This window comes from Garra rufa, chromosome 1 (assembly GCF_049309525.1).
Source record: "Garra rufa chromosome 1, GarRuf1.0, whole genome shotgun sequence".
Classification (NCBI taxonomy): domain Eukaryota; kingdom Metazoa; phylum Chordata; class Actinopteri; order Cypriniformes; family Cyprinidae; genus Garra; species Garra rufa.
Genome location: NC_133361.1, coordinates 97,478,482 through 97,495,728, shown reverse-complemented (window position 1 = coordinate 97,495,728; position 17,247 = coordinate 97,478,482). Strand labels below are relative to the sequence as shown.

Genomic DNA, 17,247 nt, shown 5'->3' with positions numbered 1-17,247 from the left:
GCTGAGGAAAATGTCACTCCTCGATGTACACCACTGTGAAGGTACATAATGCACAACGAATATATTTTGCTGTGCCATAAAACATGCATTTTGGAGCTGTTACTCCAAATATCTGTTAATAAATATCACATCAACAGTGCAGCTGTTCAGAATATAAACACAAATATAATCTGATGTTCCCATCTTTGTTGTAAAACAACAGGTCAATAAACAAGAATGTAACAGAGTTGTCGACAAATTATTAGAACTCTAGTATTTTCACCAGCTGAACGATGGTGGGTTGGAAATATCAGTTTACATTTCCAAACATTCCTTTTGCTATTAATTGTAATAATCCAGTCAGATTTTTGTTTGCACCAGGAGTCTGCCAACAGCCAGAGCTCCACACAGTCAGAGATGTGATCTAATCATCATCTGGTCTGTCTGAAATGACATGAAGAAACAGAACAAACTGAGACCGACTGAATCCATTAGAACCATGGCAATGTCTCCAAGATGCTTCATGAGACCTACCTGCAAAGTACACAGCAAATTTCTGGAGTTCGAAAATCAGGAGTTAGGCATAAAAGTGTGAAAGAGTTAAATTTTTGGAGTTTATTTTTTAACTTTCACTACATTTTGTGTTACGGGATACTCCCTGGCTGTGTTGTTTTTCGGAGTTCATTCATTGGTGTTCAGGAGCACGTTTTAACACTAACGTTACATCAGGAGCGCGCCATTACACGAGCCTGCCACACGAAGGACTGATGAAGTCTTCTTCGTCATGAGGTAGGTAAAAAACTAATTCCAAAATGTTCTTTATCTTCTGACAGACAGCTGATTACATAGCTGTTACGTTATCTACTGTGTACCATAGACTGCTGTGTACTGACGCCAATAACCGCGGCGAACTTTGTGTTGAATGAATCTCCGATGCAAAACATGGCTGTTTTGACTTTTTTTCCCGATGTGAACAAGCTAATATTAGCTTACGTCTTTCTGTTCACCTTATTTTTGTAAACGAGTGTTTTGCTGTCAAATTTAAGTTGTGACTCGCTCAAGAAACATTCTGTTAAGCTTCCATAATGTAATGCCGACGAGACGAGGTAATATCTAGCAATGTCAGTAAACTGAAGTGTCTAAGTCTAACTTTACCCTGGCTAAAAACGATCATAGTTTAGCCATGAACGTGTAAAGTTATGCCTGCAATGTTTTGAGTCGTAACGGCTAACGTTACAAATGTTTTAGTAGTGACTCGTGACCTATGAGAGTTCGTGGCTTTCATATTAAACATTTTGCATTTTCAATCACAATAACATTAGAGGTTATTTTAAATTACATGTTTTCTCTTCATTGTCAGGATGTTGACAGAAGTGCAGGATGGAGTGAATTAGTAAAACTGGAAACGAAATTTGTTTCTCAGATTTTCTCAATTCAGGTGAGTTATATGTTTAGAGTAAGTGACTGTAATTTTATGATTTATTTTGTAAATAACATGTTGTTGATGTTATTGTGTAGTCCAGCAGAAGTTTTTGATACCAGATAAAACAACACTGAAAATCACAGATGACCAGGGCTCAGCTGATGTACTACACGTTTTCTTGATTCTTGGATGTCAAAGGACTGGTAAGTATTAAAAAATATTTAAAAATGTTATTGAAAAAAATATATATTGTTACATTTGTCTGAAAGATTATCTTTTTTTTTTTTTTTTTTTTAGATTTGCAAGAATTATCACGGATGCTTGGAATGGTGGTTGCTACAAGGTTCCTGGAAAAATTTAACACTTGGAAAGTAATTGAGGCCAAGAAGATCAATTTTGAAGAGGCAACATATCATCTGGTGAAAAGGTTTGTTTAGACAACACTATTCTATTCCAAATATTTAGCTTGAATTAATTCACTTCCAGAACAAAAACTTACAAATAATTTACCCCTTTGTCATTCAAGATGTTCATGTCTTTCTTTCATCAGTCATAAAGAAATTGTGTTTTTTGAGGAAAGCATTGCAGGATTTTTCTCAACATAGTGGATTTCTGTGGTGCTTAACGTATTGAATACGTTTATATTTATACAGTTTTTAATCTCAAATGCTGGTCTTGTCTACCTCTGTGATGCACATGCATACTCTGTGCACTCTGGTTCAATACATTTAGAGTATATCAAAAAACCTTATTTATTTTTTTATTTTTTTGCAAAGGGCATTTGATAATCTTTGCACGTTCACTTTGTAAACACTGGGTCGGTACTTCTGCAGCGATGTAGGACAATTTTGAGTCAGAGATGGATGAAATTGAGATGGTAGTTTTTCGACGTACCCTAACTGTCTTGAAACCAGAGTGCACATAGTATGTATGCTCAATGCAAAGCTAGACAAGACGAGCATTTGTGGTTAAAACGTGTACAAATATGAATTTATTAATGAAAGTAACACATTGTTTTGCTAGATAAGACCCTTCTTCCCCGGCTGGGATGGTTTAGAGCCATTTGAAGTTGCATTGAAACTGCAATTCTGAAATTCAAACTCGCATGCACCATTCAAGTTCACTATATGGAGAGAAATGCTGTGAAATGAATGTTTTTCTTAAAAAAAAATTTCTTTGTGACTGAAGAAAGAAAAGAAAGACATGAACCTCTTGGATGACAAGCGGGTGAGTAAATTATCTGTATTTTTTGTTCTCTTCCTTTAATGCCTATTGTTTATAAAGGGATGTTTATCTTGTGTTTCAGTCATGCCAAAGTCTTGATGACCATCACCTGACCACTAAAGAAAACCCTCAGCCATATCTTCTTGCCTCAGGGACATCAAAAGCACAGGTTTCCACCTTTTACATCGTCTTGGACAGAGAAGTTTCGCCTTGTCAGTCATGTAAATCCTTGGGTATTGTTGCAGAGCAGTTCAAGTAAAGTAAAGTATCATGATGCTCTGTCCAGCCTGTACATATTTTTTTTACAGACAAATGTATATAATATTGATAGGTACAACTGAAGTCAAAGAACTGAGAGCAAGGCAGTTGAACAAGCAGTAATTTTCTTATTTAAGCAAAATGTTAAGTTCTGTCCTCTGTGCTCCATCCTTCAGCTTTCAGCTTTTTTTTTTATTCAGGCGCCTCAAACTAATTCATGGAATGTATCCTGGTATCACTGTGGAGTTGTTTCTTGTTACTTCATCTGATGTATATCTACCTCTGGTTACACAATACTACTGCACTATTTTATAATTATTCAGGCTTGATTTTATATAATGCAATGATGTGGTGTTGACTATGCTGTATACAATTTTACTAAACATTTCTTGTTGGCACTGCAGACATGTATTAAATGTAAATGTTTTGCTGTTAGATTTTACAGTATTTTATGACAGCAGTTAATTTCAAAGTGTTTACATGCATGGAATTTCTAAATCCAATCTATGTATTTCCTGAAATAAAAGCAGCAAGTTGAGAGTATGGCTTTCAGTGTAGTCATTTCCACATAAAACATATTGTGTTAACCCTAAAAAGTGTTTTTAACACTGGTTAAAGAGTTTAAATTATAATTAACAAAATTTTAGAGTTAAAATTACTCTCCAAATGATTAATATTTTAACTCCAGAAAGTGTTAAAATTTAACTCTGAGAAAGTGTTAAAAATTCAACTCCAAGAGCGGAGTTATTTTAACTCTGCGCTGGAGTCTATTTGATGGTCACGCATGTACACTCAGATTGAGTTGATTTTAACTACCAGGGAGTTTATTCCAAAGACCAGAATTTGCTGTGTACTGTTTTTTCACTTGTGAAAAAATGCTGTAAAATGAGGACACTGTCAAAAACAATGTCACTTCTATTAACTGAACTTGGTGTGAACATCTTTTGCGTTTAAAGCAGCTTCTGTCCTAGGTGCACCTGCGCATAGTTTTTCAGGTAGCTTTGGTAGTAGGTCTCTTGAAGCATCTTGGAGATGTTGCCACAGTTCTTCTGGATTTGAGGACATTGCACACTGAGTTAGAAATTTTCGTTTGTGTTTTTTCGTATTCGTCACACTTTTCTATCAAAATAGTTCCTATGGATGCTAAAATTCAGATAATTGAACCTGATTTAAAAATTTTTATGACAGATGAACGTTTCAGAGGCAATGTGTAAACGTGATTGACTCAGTGTCCCTGCTGAAAGGCTGGTTGTCTGGTTTTAGCTGGTTTAAGCTGGAAACACCTGGTTTTAGCTAGTCTCCAAAATCCCTAGGCTGGGCTAGACCTATTATAGTCCGTCTCAGTTTGTTGTTTCATCATGTCATTCAGACAGAATGGATGATGATGAGACTGTTGTCAGACAAAAATCTCACTGGATTACATATAAATGGCAGTTTAAACAGTAACAAAGTGGCAGAGTAGTCCATTAAAGAGGCATTTATGACAAAGTAGTATGTCCCAAAACTTGCCTAATCTTCTGCTACACACTCTAAAGCATGTACTTTTTGTTCACAAAAAGAGTACATACTTTTAGGGCATAGTATAAGTAGGTGAATTGGGATACAGTATAACTTTATATTATACTATTTTATATTTGTATATTTCCTTTTTTTCTCTGTAAAACTTAAAGATTGCTGAAGGGAGGGTCCAAGAAACCGAAGAACAAATAATCAGTGTCTCGGATATCCATGACACATGCCCCTTCTTGGCCAGTGACTCTGTGGTCATTCTCCAATATCTCTATGTTGGTAATGTGGAAAACCTGATCTCAAGGCTGCCCATGAGGCTGATCCTAAAATATATTAACCGCTGTGTTTTAGAAATTCAAGGACTAAAATGTAAATAGCTATGTCTGCATCTTGCTACCTGTTTAGTTTGTGTTTAACAGTTGATGTTGTTGATGTATGTGTAAAGCTCTGCTTTTGTCTGTTCTTGTTTAGTTTGTATATTGTTTGTTGTAAAGAATATTAACTGTTTGTTAACAATAAAAATATAATTCTGTGTGCTTCACAGTAGTTGTTTTCTTTACCATTCATTTCTCATCTATTAACCAATGTCTTATGGGTTTGGAACTTTATATTATAATTTTAAAATCAATTTTTCTGTTTTTTTATTGTTGTTATTGTTAACCATTCCTACTGTTTTTAATTAATTTAAATCAATTTTAAAATCATTTAAAATGTTCTTCTGTTTGTGTGATTATTATTTTAAATTTTTATGACTATGATTTTATGCTATTCCTCTTATGTACAGCACTTTGAATTACCATTGTGTATGAAATGTGCTATATAAATAAACTTGCCTTGCCTTGCCTTGCCTTGGAAAGAAATGAGGGAAAGTAAATGGTGACAATTTTCATTTTTGGTTTAAGTATCCCTATAAGCAACAGATAATTTAATTCTTTACTAACTTTCCTACAGAATTTAAAACTATTGTCACGATGAGGGTCAGAGACGTGCGGATCCATTTGCAGCATTTATTAGGTAACACAAAACAAACACAAAGGGGCAGGCAGAAATCGTCGTCAAAAAACAGGCAGAAAGGTCGGGGCTGGCAGCAAGAATCAAACATGGGAGGGAGTCCAGGAATCAAAACACAGGGAAAACAAACTCGGGAAGAAACGCTCGGAAATACAGACCATACGGAACAATAAGACTTCGCAGAGTGGCTGTGTGTGTGAGAAGCTTAAATGCAGTCAGTGTGATGAGGTGCAGCTGTGAGCGGTAATCAGTAAAGTGAGAGCAGGTGAATGCAGTGATTAGTGCAGTGGCTTGTGGGGAATGAAGTCCATGAAGTGTGGTGCAAGAGTTCATGATGACAGGATAGACCAGATACGTGACAGAGCCCCTCCCCAAGGAGCGGCTTCCAGATGCTCTAACCACCTAATACAACCTGGAGGGTGGTGGAGCGGAGGCGGAACAGGGGGAGGGATGGAGGGCCAGGTCCATGTAGGGGTACTGGAACCACGAACTGAGGCAGAGTCGACGGAGGGAGAAGCCATGGTGGAGGAAGGGTTGGCTCCTGCCTGGGGCCGACCGACGGAGGTGGAGCCGGTGGAGCCTGAGGCGAAACTGGAGAGTCGAGGGTCCTGGGCGACACAGAGGATCCGGAGGACCAAGGCGGAACCCAAGGCTCTGGCGACCCCGGCGGAGATGGAGGTCCGGAGGTACGCAGCGGAGCCGAAGTGACAGAAGATCGAGGCTGTGCCCACGGGAGGGAGGAGGTCCACAGAGCCGGCAGGACGGAGTGACGAGGCGCAGACGGAGGAGTAGAGTCCAGAGGCGAAGGTGGGGCGACGACTGACCGGGGCGGAGTCGGAGAGACGATGGAGCCCGGAGGAGCTGGTGGGCCGACGGCCGACAACGGAGACGAGGGAGCACAGAGCCGGGGTGGAGCCGCAGGGTCGGAGAGCCGAGGTGGAGTCCAGGACTCTGAGACTGGAGGTGATGGTGAGGGATCCTTCAGTCTGGACACCGATGGAGACTGGCAGTCCCACGGCAAGTCCTCTGCACCGAAGGTGGGATGTGGGTGAGCAGAGGGACTGTCAGGAGACAGAGGTGGCGGGACTGGAGCAGCAGGGAGGGTGGGTGGGAACAGTCCATGCATGAGCTCCGTGACCAGAACCGGGCAGACAGGAATCTCAGGACGACTGGACGGAACCAGTGGAGGCTCTGGAAGACTGGGCGGAACCAGCGGAGGCTCTGGAAGGCTGGGCTGAACCAGCGGAGGCTCTGGAAGGCCGGGCTGAACCAGCGGAGATTCTGGAAGGCTGGGCTGAACCAGCGGAGATTCTGGAAGGCTGGGCTGAACCAGCAGAGATTCTGGAAGGCTGGGCTGAACCAGCGGAGATTCTGGAAGGCTGGGCTGAACCAGCGGAGATTCTGGAAGGCTGGGCTGAACCAGCGGAGGCTCTGGAAGGCTGGGCTGAACCCGTGAAGACTCTGGAAGGGCAGCCATCTTGTGCAATGGCTGTGGAAGGGTGACCATCTTGAGAGCAGACTCTGGAAGGGCAGCCATTTTGCGAACAGACTCTAGAAGGGAGGCCATCTTGTCAAAAGACTCTAGAAGGGAGGCCATCTTGTTTACAGACTCATGCGAGGCAGCCATCTTGGCCGGGAACTCAGGAACAGAAGCCATCCTGGCAACAGGCTCAGGAAGGGCGGCCATCTTGTGAACAGGCTCAGGATTAGAGTTTAGATTCTCTGCCCGAGCCCGGACTTGACCCGACCCGACCCGTGGGCCGGGTCGGGCCGATATTTCCTGCCACTATCTTCGGGCCGGGCCGGGTTGGGCGGGGCCATGATCAAGCATTTGTGTGTGTTTTATTTTTTTATTTTTTTTATTTTTTAAATCATTACTTAATTAGGATAATTGGGTGGAGAGCTATGCCATAATTATAAATATTATACGAATATTTTAGCAAAGTCGGCCTGAGCAACACGTGACGTGTAGGTCTACAAAGTTGCGCAAGTTGCAACGCGTGTCATGCGCGGCAACGCTCTAGCTCCCACGACTCCTCCACTGGCACACATAACACCGGGCTAGCTGTGCTGAATTGTGTATGTGTATAGCTTAAGTGCAACATGGAGCTTGAAGACGTACAGACAAAAATTAAAACGGGGGAATTAACTTTGAGCAAGTTTGGAGGAAAGTCGGAGATATGGAAACATTTTCAACAAGTCGTGGGCAGTGACAACATATGTGTCGGCTTTGTGAAGTGCATTAAGTGCTACGTTTTATAATAGGCTTTAAAATATTTATTTTGTTTAAAAATATTCTAAAACTTATCATATTTATTAAATATGCCATCCAAAGTTAATTACTTATTCATTTTCTGTGTTTATCATTGTTCACGGTTTTTTAGGCTATTTTTTTCATTCGGATCTATTTGCGATCCATTCTGAATAAACAAACAATGCAGTTTACATGCTTCGTCCCTGTTGCATTTTTCAATAAGATATATCTAAACTAATTTCTGTAGTTGAATTGTAGTTGAGAACGTCTGTTATAACGGCTCACGTATTAAAAAATAGTCGGGTTTAAATCGGGCTCGGGCTCATAATTACAGTTAATGTGTCGGACCGGGTCGGGCTCGGACACAAGGTGCATGGGCTCGGGTAGGATCGGGTTTCATTTTTTGGGCCCGATCTAAGCTCTACTCAGGATTGGCAGACATCTTATGCTGTGGCTCTGAGCTGGAACTTACTGTGGGAAGATGGTCCTCCTCCACAATTCCCACAGTAAAAGGAGAGCCACACAACAAAAGAGTAAGATCCATATAATATTGCAAGGTCCAGTTAGGTTCAATCATGGGCATGAGTGAAGCCAATGGCTCTAAGAGTCCTCCACGGAAGAAAATCATCAGGCATCCATCATCCATAGTAGACTGATTAGCTAATTCTATGAAGTCCATCGCATACTCCTCAATAGTCCGCTCACCCTGCTTGAGACGCATGATCTGTACAGTGGGGTTCGTGCTGGAACCGGATGACATCATACTCGCTGCTGGATCCTTGTAGCGGCGAAGTCTTCTGTCACGAGGAGGGTCAGAGACGTGCGGATCCATTTGCAGCATTTATTAGGTAACACAAAACAAACACAAAGGGGCAGGCAGAAATCGTCGTCAAAAAACAGGCAGAAAGGTCGGGGCTGGCAGCAAGAATCAAACACGTGAGGGAGTCCAGGAATCAAAACACAGGGAAAACAAACTCGGGAAGAAACGCTCGGAAATACAGACCATACGGAACAATAGGACTTCGCAGAGTGGCTGTGTGTGTGAGAAGCTTAAATGCAGTCAGTGTGATGAGGTGCAGCTGTGAGCGGTAATCAGTAAAGTGAGAGCAGGTGAATGCAGTGATTAGTGCAGTGGCTTGTGGGGAATGAAGTCCATGAAGTGTGGTGCAAGAGTTCATGATGACAGGATAGACCAGATACGTGACAACTATTTTTCCTACCACTAGAAATTACAATGCAATATTTGGATAATCTGAAGAGAATAAGCCACTGTGTCATTATTCACACTCATAAGTTACAAATAAAAATACAAAAAAAAAAAAAAAAAACTATATACAAGCCTCACTATTTGCCCTAGAGTCCCCTAAACTGTGCATTTAGTTTCTTTTGTTATATTGCTAACTCTTTTTACAAAGAAACATACAAATACACATAATATACAAATAAAACAAATAGTGCTTTATTTTTCAGGTACAGGAGGTGTGTTTAGCAGTAACATTGAAGAAATTGAATGAGTATAAAAATAAACACAATATAAACATAACTATAAATTATCAACTGGTTCTTAATAAAGCATGTATTAACATTCTTCAATCAAGAGCAGTGTGTGATTTTTCTTTGTGTTTTGTTGTTTAATTAACATTAAAGTTAGTTATATTGGTCTACTGTCACTTTAGAGCTGCATGCATTTAATATACAGTTGTGCTCAATTATTCATACCCTTGGTGAATATGGTAGAAGTAGGCTGTGAAAATAAATCTGTATCATTATTCCTTTTGATCTTTTATTTTAAAAATTTACAAAAATGTAACCTTTCATTGTAGAAAAACAATTTAAAATAAGAGAGAAATCTCATTGAGTTTTTCCCTCTAATTTCCTCACATTGGCCACAATTAATTACACCCTCATATTCATTGATTTAGCAGCCTCCATTTGCCACGATGACAGCTCTGAGATCAGAGATCAGAGGCTATTCCTTCACATAGAATCTCTCCAGAGCCTTCAGATTTCCAGCTCTATGTTGGTGCTTCTCCTCCTCTGTTCACCCCGCTCATTTTCTACATGGTTCAGGTCAGGGAACGTCTAGGTTACGAAGGTAACCCTCGTTCCCTGAAGGAGGGAACGGAGACGTTACATTGGGAATCGCCTGAGAGACCAATCATCTCTGAGCCTTATTCAAAAGGCCAATGAAAATTGGCGAGTAGCATTTGCATGCCAAGCCACTCCCGAGTACATACGGGTATATAAGAGGGCGGCATGCAGCCAGTCAGTCAGATTTTCGCTTTCAGAGCCTCTACATGCTCGAGCCGACTTCTAAGAAGAATTGTTCCTGCGAGTTCATACTCTCTCCCTGCTGGTGTGCTGCCTGACTAAAAGAGCAATATCACAGGCAAGTTCACCATACAGCAGGCCTACACCCACCCGGATCACCTGTGTGGACAATCGGACAAACCGTCAGGCTAAGTCATACGAGGTGTCCAAAAATGAAATTAAAATAGCGTCATACAAAACCACTACAATAAGTGCCCTCAGCGATGGCGTGAGGGCATTTGTTGCTCCTGTGGATGAGGAAAATCTCACTGTTTGGGACCGGGAGGGCGTACATCATAAATTACACCCTGTCCCACAAATTTGGACGGGAGTGTATATTTCTCAAACCCAACTCGAAGAAATTCCAAACTGCTTCCTTCGAGTTGCCAGAGGAGGCAGAAAGGTCAGCGAAATACCTCCTGAATCCACCAACTGCCCTGCTGTCTGGGGAAGAGCAGGACCTATTCACAAGGGGAGGGTTCATCTCGCTGAAGGGAGAAATTGAAAAAAGTAAGCAAATTTACCAACATTATTTAATAAATTCAACTTTCTTTTTTTTAAAGAGTGCCTCTCCCAAACTGTATTTCTATAGCCACAAATACGTTATTTTTTATTAATATTAAGATATTCTCTGCAATCATTTCATTGCATTTTTTGTGCGATTAAGTGATTAAGGTTTTTAATACAGGTTGAATTAAGGTAATGTTTTGTTTAAAGACGCATTTTAATCAGATTCACAGCCAATGTTATTTTGATTATGTCTAAGCACTAGTAACTGTATTCACTTGCATTGCATTAACAATCCTACCCTTGTGATCATGCAGTTGCAGGTCCCCAGGATGACCCGAGTGGCTGATGGAGAGGTCCCCATGGTGTGGCCAGGTGGTGGTGGAGGTGTCCCTGTGGCGTGACGGGGCCCTGGTGGAGCTCAGCCTGGGAGATCACATTGAGATTTCGTGCCTCAAACCTTCTCCCAAGCTGAACTCATCCAGCCATTCAGCTGTGGAGGTACACAACATTATGCATCATGTAACCTAATTATTCTCTAATTGATCTTTCTGCATCTTCCTACACTCCTGAGTGTGTACCAAGTGCATATTCATTGGTAATAACTTATATTGGTAACACTTTAGAATTAGGCACTATTAGTTAATATCAATGCATTGACCAAGTACAGAACTTGAATGAATGAATGAATGATGCATTTATATAGCGCTTTCATTGTGTATTGCCGTACACCCAAAGCGCTTTACAATCATATAGGGGATCTCTCCTCAACCATCACCAGTGTGCAGCATCCACTTGGATGATGCGTCGGCAACCACAGTACAACGGCGCCGGTGCGCTCACCACACACCAGCTACAGGTGGAGAGGAGAGAGTTATGGAGCCAATTCAATGAATGGGGATTATTAGGAGGCCATGATTGACTAGGGCCAGTGGAGGGAATTTGGCCACGACACCGGGGTTACACCCCTACTCTTTACGAGAAGTGCCATGGGATTTTTAATGACCACAGAGAGTCAGGACCTCGGTTTAACGTCTCATCCGAAGGACGGTGCCTTTTACAGTATAGTGTCCCCGTCACTATACTGGGGCATTAGGACCCACATAGACCACAGGGTGAGCACCCCCTGCTGGCCTCACTAACACCTCTTCCAAAAGCAACCTAGTTTTCCCAGGAGGTCTCCCATCCAGGTACTGACCAGGTTCAACCCTGCTTAGCTTCAGTGAGCAACCGGTCTTGGGCTGCAGGGTGATATGGCTGTGGCACTAACTTGGCAACTTGTCAATCTGTTACACATAATGTTAGTTAATAAAATACAACAGTTCCAAAACTTTCCATTTTATAACGTTTTAGTTAATGTTGAAATTAACAAAGATAAATAATATATTCTTCAGAATAATTTTTCTTTCTAGATCATGTGGTCAACTAACATTAATAGTCATGTAATGACATTCCTTTGCTGAGACTTCCGTTCATGTTATTATATTTCAAAAGACTGTAGCTGAGCCAGTAAAGGTGGAGCTCACCTTCATCGGGGTGTTGGAGGGAGACGGAGGTGCCACAGTTCTGCTGTCTGATGCGTATGAGGAGTACACAGTCCACAATATATATATATTATAATTTTTTATTAATTGTTTTATCACTTATTAATTGTTACATTTTTTATTAGTTTTTTCATTCAAGAATTGTTCCTTTTAATTAATAATAAAACGTGTTTAATACATTTTGCTTTAAGTGTTTTTCTATGCTTTCTATAAATGTAAATTAAATAATCATTAACGTAAGTCTGATGCATTGCATCACCATTCATCAAAATTTTCATTTTGGGTGAACTATCCCTTTAAGACAACAAAAAAAGAGACAAAATCAATTTATAAAGGCTATTTTAATGCAAAATAACAAATACAATTTGCATTAATAAATGTTAAAATATACATGTATGTGTTTGTGTGTGTGTGTTGTGTGTGTGTAGTAAGACAACTTTCTTCTTTATAAACTCATAAATTTTAGAAGTATGTTTAACAAAGTGGCACGAGTAAAGATTCTAATCCTGTCACGTGAGAAGGAGGAGATCTGGGTCCAAATGCAGGTAAGTATTTTTTAATGAAAATAATAACAAAACAAAACCAAAAGGCCAACACGGCACAACACGACATAAACTGAAATACTAAATAAACAAAACCAAGAACACGATCAAAGGCCAGGATTCAGAAACACAGAAATACACACAAGACAAAAGACAATGCAGACATGAAGCAGGAGTGAGAAATGAGAGTTCTTATACAAAAGTCCAAATGGTGAACAGCTGTGAGTGAATCAGTGTTAATGACAAAACAGACGTGAAGAATCAGGAGTGCAGTGCAAACAGCGACCTCAGGTGGCTGAGGGAAAACCCACAGCCCCGATCATGACAAATCCAAGTAGTCTGACTTATTTCCTCTTCATATAAACCTATATTAATTTGAAACTCACATAACATTTAAGATATACATTTTTTATATAAACATATTATATATATATATATATATATATATATATATATATATATATATATATATATGTAAGTCTGACAACTTTCCTCTAACAACCCCCTATCAAGTCACAACATTTAGAAAGGGTTCTATAGATTTAACTGACAACTTTTCAATTCATATAAACCCATATTAACTTTATAAACTCACATTGTAGATGCACATAAATATATGTAAATATCAAGTCACAACATTTCAGAAAGGGTTCTAAATGTAGGGTCCTTTTCCCAAAATTTGCATATTGTGATAAAGTTCATTATTTTCTGTAATGTACTGATAAACATTAGACTTTCATATATTTTAGGTTCATTACACACAACTGAAGTAGTTCAAGCCTTTTATTATGGATGATTTTGAGCATACAGTTAATGAAAACCCCAAATTCCTATCTACCTACATTACAGAAAATAATTAACTTTATCACAATATGCTAATTTTTGGAAAAGGAACTGTATATATTAATCTGACAACTTTCCTCTTCATATAAACAACATTTTAGAGAGGGTTAGTTGTTGTAAACTTGTTTTTAATAGATATGTATAACAAATCAACATTCATTTTATGAAAAAATAAGGTGCCTTTTGCATTCAAAATACATGAATAACAAGTGCAAATGATTAATTTAAGTGTCTGGATTTTTCTTAACAAAAGTAACATGGTGCAAAATACAGAGCAGTCTAATGTGAGAAATGACACTGTCTCCCATCAGCTTTTGCCTAGTACCCAGGCCACTCGGAAAGATACTTCTGTAGCTCTCTCTTGCTGTGTCACAGCTCTCACAAGCAACTTATTTGTTGATTCATATGAATACTTTAGCTGTCGAAGTTTTGCTGTCCGTACCTCTGTATTTTGTGGATATTGCCGTTCAAAATGACTGTGTTTTGTTTCATAATGCCGTTTGACATTTCCACTCTTCACAACTCCAACTGTCTCGTTACAAAACAAACAGAATGGCTTTGTGCTGGATTGGGGCAAAAAGAACGCATACCTCTCTCCAATCATCTTTGAAAACTCTATTTTCTTCGTCAACTTTTCTTTTCCTGGACAATGACATCCTCCACACCCATTCAAACGCTTACTGCTGTGAAGTGTCGTGTTGCGCGGCTCGCGGCCGATTACGTCAAAACTCACTGGATGTCATGGCAACTGAATCACGGTAGAAAACTTTAAATATCTCGCCTTCCCTTTAATTTCGGACCATCTCCTAAAAGACATTAAACACTACACAAATGATTCTGACATGCGTTTATCAAAGTAGGAAATCCAGATTTTTAATCCCTTAAATTACTGCTGTTGAAATACGAAATGGTGGCGGGTCCGGATTGAATTCCCTCCGGGTCCGGATCCGGACCGGAGTCCGGACTTTGAGAAGTGCTGCTGTAGACAATAGACTGCAAAAATTCCCACACTGGTGCGCACTGCTTCGGAAAATGGATGTCCAACACGTAAAAAAGTTTAAAGCATGTGTCCACAGCACAGATAAGTGTGTTTCGCTGAAGTGCCTGCTTGCCGACAACAACAAAGGCTTGATGGCAGTTACTGCAATCCCAAAGCCCAAGGACAAAGGGGAAGGGTTTTGCGAGATCAGCCTCCTTTAGGTACTCAACCATGTTAGTGCCAACCTGTTAAAAACAGAAGAACGTTAAAAACATACAAAAATCACTTTACACACACAATGCAGCATTAAACAAAATCCAATCCATGACAAATAATTAATTTAAAGCTCTCCTGAGCTGATGTTTTTTCTTAATTAATACTGTAGTCTGATGTCTACTTATGATATTTGTGTGGTTTTTACATAAAAAATTCATAAGAAACAATAAGTTATATGTAATTTTATACCCTGGTTTTGAGGTAGGCTCCAGAAACGATCGATTTTAATGGGCGTCTTACATTGAAGATAACGGTGCGTTCACACCGGATGCGAATGAAGCGGCAAGCGCTAGTGATTTACATGTTAAGTCAATGCAAAGACGCGAATAGCCGTCCAGCGGCGCGTATTGAGCGTTTCAAGCGATTGCCACGCCATTCGCAGGAGTTCAAAAATCTGAACTTTGGCGAAAATTCGAGCCGCATTAACCAATCAGGAGCTTGCTCTAGTAGTGACGGAGGCAGAAATCCCGAAACAACAATGGAGGACAAAATCACCGTTGCTGTCTGTGGTTACTCGGAGCTGTACAATACATCTTTGGACTTCTGTATAAACAGGAATAAAAAGGATTTGGCTAGGAAGAAAGTGAGTGAAGTGGTCGGACAATCTGGTTAGTTTTAAAAAACGCTCTTTACTCAATTTGACCTACATATACATACATATTGAGACTACAAGCAAGCTAAAGCTGGCAAATTGAGCTCATTCAACTATTTTACAACTACTTTCCCGCTGATGAGTGGCAGAAGCCCCTCCCATGACGCGAATTTGCGTCTGTTGTGAAGAAAATGTCACGCGCGAGTAAACTCAAATGTTTTTTCCCAAATGTTTTTTCCGGTGTGAACGCACCATAAGAGTTTTGCGTAGTAAGTTACGTTAGAGTTTCTGTGAATAGACACGCAGGCTACGAGTAATCAGGATCAAGCGGTCTTTTACAGTGCAATATTAACACATACTCATTACTCACATTAAAACACTGAATATTCCTGTCAGATCAGTTACTGATGAAGCAGTGTTGTTTTAAAAAGTCAAAATCCCTGCAAATGCAACGTTAACCTTTTGTTTACACAAGAATCACGTCGAAGTGAACAGACATGCTGCATTTAACTCACATCAGCTAAAACATCTAATTGCATATAATATATAAAGACACGTTAACTACACGACTCACCAATTCACATATTCCAGAGGAAATGTTGACCAAAAAGACATTTTCATTAAAAATTGAATATAACTTAGACAGGAAAAGGCTGTAACGTAATTACAACAGGCATACCTTTACCGATTAGCAAACCAAAACGAACCGAAATAGATTATACTTTTTAATACTGTTAATGTAATGTGAAACGCCAAATTTGGTATATTTTAGCATTTGTTGATGTACAGTATTAGTTTCATACATTAAAAACCCACAAACATACCTTTTCTGTCGTCGCTGAAGGACGGTTGTTCCTTAGGTGATTCAAAATGGCCCCAAAGGTAGCGCTTGGCTAGTCGAGTAGGGGGAGTGGCTTACTCTCTTAACTGTCACTTGATTGGATAAAATCAGTAACCCAATGTTGGGTTACACAAAAACAATCCAACACTGAGTAAAACAACCCAAATAAATGACCCAACAGGCTTAACCCAGCAGTTGGGTTATGTAGTGAATTTTACAGGAGACTCAACTCATTTTAACTTGGCCCACATAGGGATGCCAATTATGTAGTGAGTTCTGCTTTCGCCCACTAGGAAGGCGAAATAGTGTAGTGATGGGTACTCGTATCACCGATGACGTTATGATTCTTGGATCACATGTCACTTAATGTGCGGTTATGAGTACATCACATAAGAAAGATTGGTGGGATATCTAGCTTGTAGAACCTCTCACTGTATTATCAACACAAGGAAGACACAAGTGTAATAAAATAAATTTATTAACGAATGATAGACAAGAGTAATCAACTATTAAATGAATACAATAAATGCAAAAGGAATAAAGTGCATAAGATGCATAAAATGTGATTCAGTTGGGTGTTACTATGTCATAGCTATGTTATCTTATGGAAAGATAAACTTTTGCTACTCTGAAACAAATAAGGTGAAGAACCTTATTTTGCATCAAACAAATAAATGAGCTATTATTTGTTATCAACTGCAATCAGCTATACAATATCTAATGTAAATTAGAAAAATCATATACTGATAGTACACAACAATGCCAAGGTCTCTGGAAGAGGATTGGAAGTGATATTTACGTTCTCTGTGGTTGATTGAGCAGTCCGGTAGCGGTGAATTCTTCCACTGGTTGTGCTGGGAGCAGTCAGTGGGAAAAGGAGCAGGAATCCGTTTCGACAGCCTTGAGCATGAAGCGCTGTAGGATGCTGTTCTCCTGGAGCACCAAAGGGTCCTAAGATCTGGAACACGCAGATGTGGCCCTGGTGTAGGTGCTGAAGGCCCTTAGCTTGGAACACGCAAGCAAAGGTACCTGAAGTGAAGGTTTGCTTGCTGGAGCTCAACCTTGTTGCAAATGTCTGTTGGTCTTCTGCCTCTCTGGGCTAGAGACTCAGAACTTGTTCAATCCGCTTTGTCTCTCTCGGATGGAGACTTAGGA

At 39.9% G+C, this 17,247-nt stretch overlaps 1 long non-coding RNA gene across 1 annotated transcript; it reads left to right on the top strand.

The window, feature by feature from the left end:
- The first annotated feature begins 670 nt into the window (after nt 1-670).
- LOC141340931 (uncharacterized) lies at nt 671-3,424 on the top strand. Its single transcript, XR_012356606.1, has 5 exons — nt 671-768; nt 1,340-1,417; nt 1,498-1,605; nt 1,700-1,829; nt 2,709-3,424. It is a non-coding gene; the product is annotated as an uncharacterized lncRNA (long non-coding RNA).
- The last annotated feature ends 13,823 nt before the right edge of the window (nt 3,425-17,247 follow it).